Genomic DNA, 6,057 nt, shown 5'->3' with positions numbered 1-6,057 from the left:
CCCCTTGTGCTCAGGCCCCAGCTCCAGGGCCATCCTGAATGCCCTCCCTCAGCCCCTTGTGCTCAGGCCCCAGCTCCAGGGCCATCCTGAATCCCCTCCCTCAGCCGCTTGTGCCCAGGTGCCAGCTCCAAGGCCATCCTGTCTCCCCTCCTTCAGCGCCTTGTGCCCAGGCCCCAGCTCCAGGGCCATCCTGAATCCCCTCCCTCAGCCCCTTGAGCTCAGGCCCCAGCTCCAGGGCCATCCTGAATCCCCTCCCTCAGCCCCTTGTGCTCAGGCCCCAGCTCCAGGGCCATCCTGAATGCCCTCCCTCAGCCCCTTGTGCTCAGGCCCCAGCTCCAGGGCCATCCTGAATCCCCTCCCTCAGCCGCTTGTGCCCAGGTGCCAGCTCCAAGGCCATCCTGTCTCCCCTCCTTCAGCGCCTTGTGCCCAGGCCCCAGCTCCAGGGCCATCCTGAATCCCCTCCCTCAGCCCCTTGAGCTCAGGCCCCAGCTCCAGGGCCATCCTGAATCCCCTCCCTCAGCCCCTTGAGCTCAGGCCCCAGCTCCAGGGCCATCCTGAATCCTCTCCCTCAGCCCCTTGTGCCCAGCCCCAGGTCCAGGGCCATCCTGTCTCCCCTACCTCAGCCCCTTGTGCTCAGGCCCCAGCTCCAGGGCCATCCTGAATCCCCTCCCTTAGCCGCTTGTGCCCAGGCCCCAGGTCCAGGCCATCCTGTCTCCCCTCCCTCAGCCCCTTGGGCCCAGGCCCCAGTCAGGGTCATCTTCCTGCTTCTCTCCTAGGCCACCCACACCTGCTCCTGACCCTCAGTGCCCCAATACAAATTCTCCCACTGAACTTCCCCTTTTCTCTAAATTCTTCCCACTCCCTTTTCCTTTGAACTTACCAGAACCTGTCCCTTTAAAATTAAGCTGCCTGAGGATCCAGAGGATAAATGCTCTATTTTATATATTGCCTGGACTAAAGCTGAATTGTGAGCCACAGTCAAAGATTTTTTCTCAAGTAACTGGAGAGCCTCATAGATTTGTGGAGGAATTTAATACAGTCCTTCAAACTCAGCAACTTGTTTTCTTTGACTGAATCAGCTAGTTCATAGCTCGTCGCGAAGGCTAGGCCCAGCATTGGATGAAAACTGCTACTTGGGAATATCCTAAAATGTCTTTAGAATTACAACTGGGAGCCCTCCTAACTTATATGATCAGGCTCAGGCAATCACTAAGTGGCTTTATGGGGCAATTCCTACAGCTTTTCCAAAGCCTGCTGATTGGAATAAAATGCAAGCTTATACACAATACCCTAATGAATCTGTTCATGACTATTCCAATTGACTTCAGATCGTTTTTAAAGAAAATCCTGGTCTTCTTTCAGATGTTAATCCTACACAAGCAGGTTTTAACTCCATGTTTATTAGTGGGCTGAAGCAGGACCACTCCCTTTTAGCAATAAGGACCAAGATGGAAGGGGAAATGTTCATTCCAGATTTAATTAATCCGGCAAACCAGCTCTCTCACACTCTAGAGGAGTCAGCTAAAATGGAAACAGCTAAAATCCTTTATCTTCAACTTGAGCAAATGAAGCCTCCTAAATTAAACAAAAACCCTCCTGGTTTCTGCTATTATTGCAAAGATCCAGGACTCTGGGAAAGAGATTGTTACAAATTTAAGTGCTTCAGGCACCTTCAGTCTTTTAACCAGCCTTTTCAACATCCTCCCAATTCTCAAGGATTGGGCTCCAAAGAACTCCAGAGGCTCTTAACTGGCTTAGAGAAACATTTCTCCAGACTGGGGTCAATCTCTTCCAGTCCTGACACTGGAGCCACCCCACTACTATAAAGCAGCCCCTGCCTTAGAGTAAACAGTTCAAATAGCAGGGATCTCGAAGGAATCTATTCCATGTTGTTTTAGGCCCTTTGAGAAATATACTCTTTTCTCCTTAGTTCTTCCCCCTCTATCCATTTATTAGGGCAAGACTTTTTAGAGAAGTATCATGCCAGAATTTCTTTCTCCTATGGTTGTTTGGACTGTGAAGAAAGCTGAGCGCTGAAGAATTGATGCTTTTGAACTGTGGTGTTGGAGAAGACTCTGAGAGTCCCTTGGACTGCAAGGAAATCCAACCAGTCCATTCTAAAGGAGATCAGCCCTAGGTGTTCTTTGGAAGGAATGATGCTAAAGCTGAAACTCCAGTACTTTGGCCACCTCATGTGAAGAGTTGACTCATTGGAAAAGACTCTGATGCTGGGAGGGATTGGGGGCAGGAGGAGAAGGGGACGACAGAGGATGAGATGGCTGGATGGTATCACTGACTCGATGGACGTGAGTCTGAGTGAACTCCGGGAGTTGGTGACGGACAGGGAGGCCTGGCGTGCTGCAATTCATGGGGTCACAAAGAGTCAGACACGACTGAGCGACTGAACTGACTGACTGACTGAGCATCTACATGAAAGACTGAAACATTAGTAGTCTGAAGTGAAAGTGAAAGTGAAGTCACTCAGTCATGTCTAACTCTTTGCAACCTCATGGACTGTAGCCTACCATGCTCCTCCATTCATGGGATTTTCCAGGCAACAGTACTGCAGTGGGTTGCCATTTCCTTCACCGACTCGATAGATCTAAGTTTAAGCTAACTCTGGGAGTTGGTGATAGACAGGGAGGCCTGGCGTGCTGCGATTCATGGGGTTGCAAAGGGTTGGACACGACTGAGCGACTGAACTGAACTGAATTGAAAGGGGGAAATGATTCCAGAATTTGGCAGTACTCATCAAAGTAATCAACAAGGTGAATTAAATGACTCTTCAATATCTCTGCTCCATCTCTGATGATACTAGAGCTGATTCTGGAAGCACAGATTATCTGTCCCTATTGAATCAGCTACCATTATGGGCAAAATCTCCAGCTGATATTGGCAAAATTCACAGATGTCCCCCACCAAGATTCAAACAAATCTCTCAAAACCTCTTCCCAGAATCGACACCATATACGTAAAGAAGCCATTCCAAGCATAAAGGCCATAACAGAAGATACAAAGCTCAAGGCCTCATTATCCCTTGTATTAGCTCCTATAACACTCCCATTTTATAGGTGAGGAAACCTAAAAGCCAAGGGCATAGGTTTGTCCGGACATCAAAGTATTAAGCAACACTGTTAACCCTTGACACCCTGTTGCTTTTCTCATGAGTTAGTAACAGCCATTACTACAGAAGGTAAATGCTTTATTGTAATTGATTTATGCAGTACATTTCTGTAACATTCCAATTGAAGCAACTAAATACCTTTCTGCTTTCACTGAAGAAAAACTATTCTCCTGGACAGTAATACCTCAGGGTTTCACTGAGTCGCCTTATTTCTCAAAAATCCTGAAAGCTGATCTGATGATACAAAGTTTCCAAGAGGTTAAACTTTGATACAATATGTAAACGATTTTCTTCTCTTCTCTCTTTCTCAAACCTCCTGGCAGAAGTCATCATCCACCTCCTAAAGTGTTTAGCCTTAAAGGGACATAAGGTGGTGAAGAGAAACAGCAATCTGTCCCAAACCTAGGTTCATTATTTAGGGCATCTGATATCAGAACAAGTACTACATTTAGATCCAGATAAGACTTCCTGGTATCCTAAGTTTCTCTAAACCCAAAACGAACCACCAACCGTGAGGTTTTCTTGGGTTAGTTGATTATAGACAAAATTGAGTTCCAAATTTCTCTTATGGCCAAACCTCTGTATGTTTTACCAAAGCAAAACCACAACCCAATTTTAAGGTAAGAACCAAATGACATAGCTTTTAAGGACTTAAAGGAGAGTTTGATGAACCCACTTGCCTGTGGGCATCCCAATAACCAGATTCCCTTTTTGTATATGAAAAGGAAGGGACTGCCCATGGGATACTCTCCCCAAAACATGGGGACCACCATCAACTCATAGGCCACTATAGCCAGCAACCGGACCCTGTCACACAGAAATACCCCTCTTCCCTAAAGCCACCACGGCCACTGTCGTTATTGTTAAGGCTGCTGAGAAAATCACTGTGGGACCTCCTTTCCATACCTCATGCAATAGCCCTCACGAATTCTCATCACACTCATTTCTCAGCCAGTCAGATCACCTCCTATGGAGTCCTTTTGTTAGCTGCTCTTCACATAACTCTTTTACACTGTAGTAATCTAAACCCTGCTACTCTGTCACCAATGAAGTACCTCACAACGGCTTAACCTTGACAGACCACATCCTGACTCCTCATAATGATCTGTAGGAAATTTCATTGGGAAACACTGACTTTTCATGTTTACTGATGGTTCTTATTTAAAAGGAGACAATGGGAGACACTGTGTTGAATATGTTATCTCAGCTTCTTTTGATGTTGTTGAGGCAGCATCTTTACCTATGGCTACAGACAGAGGAGAGTGGTAGGCTACAGTCCATGGGGTCACAAACAATCACACGCAACTTCACTTTCACTTTGGCCCAACAGGCTGAACAATGTGCTCTTACACAGGCTCATACTTCGGCCAAGGGCAAACCGCCAATATTTATATTGATAATAGATACGTTTTTGGAGTAGCTTATGATTTTGGAATGTTGTGGGAGCAATGTGGTTTCCCATACTCCAGCAGAAATAAAATTTAAAATGGCCCCAATGTTTAGGAATTATTGGATGCAACACTTTTATTCATCCTTGAATTATTAGTAAGATCCAGGCTATTCTAAACTTGGCTCTCTGGAAGCTAAGGTAAATCACCTTGCTAAAATTTCTGCAAGGAATTCTGTCTTTAAAGGAACAGCAGCTAAACTTCTGTCTTGGTCCAAAGGGATATTCCCCTGAATGAGAACTTTAAAGCTCAAGAAGCCCCAAAATTGGCCTGAGGAAAAGAGAAACAAGATTGGAAATTCAATGACAGTTGGTTTGATAAAAAGAGAAAGCTCTGGTTCAGACCAAATAATTACCCAGTCCTACAAGAGACTGAAATTCCCACTCCTCACCACTGTACATGCATTAAACCACTGGTAAAGAATCTGCCTGCAATGCAGGAGACCTAGGTTCAATCCCTGGGTTGGGATGATTCCATGGAGACGGGAAAGGCTACCCACTCCAGTATTCTGGCCTGGAGAATTCCATGGACTATATAGTCCATAGGGTCGCAAAGAGTCAGACACAACTGAGTGACTTTCACTTTCTTTCACACTGACAAAATGATAGGCTTCATGAGTCAATATTGTTGGGGAAACATTAACAAAGCCCCAGAAAGTACCTACCTCACTGTCCCCTTTGTCTAAAGTATACCCAGGGAAGACTGTTGGTACTGCTCCTGGAAATTTTAAATTGCTGATGGATCATTTGAGTTCTGGCAGATGGATTTCATGCAACTTCCTTCAGATCTAGGTATGTGTTAGTCATGGTCTGTACGTTGGCACACTGGGCTGAAGCTTCCCTTATAGATAGGTTGCTACCCTGTTCTATGACTAAAGTACTTTTGGAAAAGATTTATCCCTACCTGGGGAACTTCTTGTAAATTTCATAATGATCGAGGAATCCATTTCACTATCCAGGTGCTTCAACAAGTCTGCACAGTTTGGCCAGTTTTACAACACTTTTATTGAACTTACAACCCTCAATTCTCTGGTCTGGTCAAACACACAAACAGCATTCAGTTCAGTTCAGTCGCTCAGTAGTATCCGACTCTTTGTGACCCCATGAACTGCAGCATGCCAGGCTTCCCTGTCCATCACCAATTCCCGGAGTTTACCCAAACTCACGTCCATTGAGTCGGTGATGCCATCCAACCATCTCATCCTCTGTCGTCCCCTTCTCCTCCTGCCCTCAATCTTTCCTACTGTCAGGGTCTTTTCCAATGAGTCAGCTCTTTGCATCAGGTGGCCAAAATATTGGAGTTTCAGCTTCACCATCAGTCCTTCCAATGAACACCCAGGACTGATCTCCTTTAGAATGGACTGGTTGGATCTCCTTGCAGACCAGGGTACTCTCAAGAGTCTTCTCCAACACCACAGTTCAAAAGCATCAATTCTTCGGCACTCAGCTTTCTTTATAGTCCAACTCTCAAATCCATACATGACTA

Source organism: Bubalus bubalis, chromosome 8, assembly GCF_019923935.1.
Source record: "Bubalus bubalis isolate 160015118507 breed Murrah chromosome 8, NDDB_SH_1, whole genome shotgun sequence".
NCBI classification, from domain to species: Eukaryota; Metazoa; Chordata; class Mammalia; order Artiodactyla; family Bovidae; genus Bubalus; species Bubalus bubalis.
Note: the sequence above shows the minus strand (reverse complement) of the source record.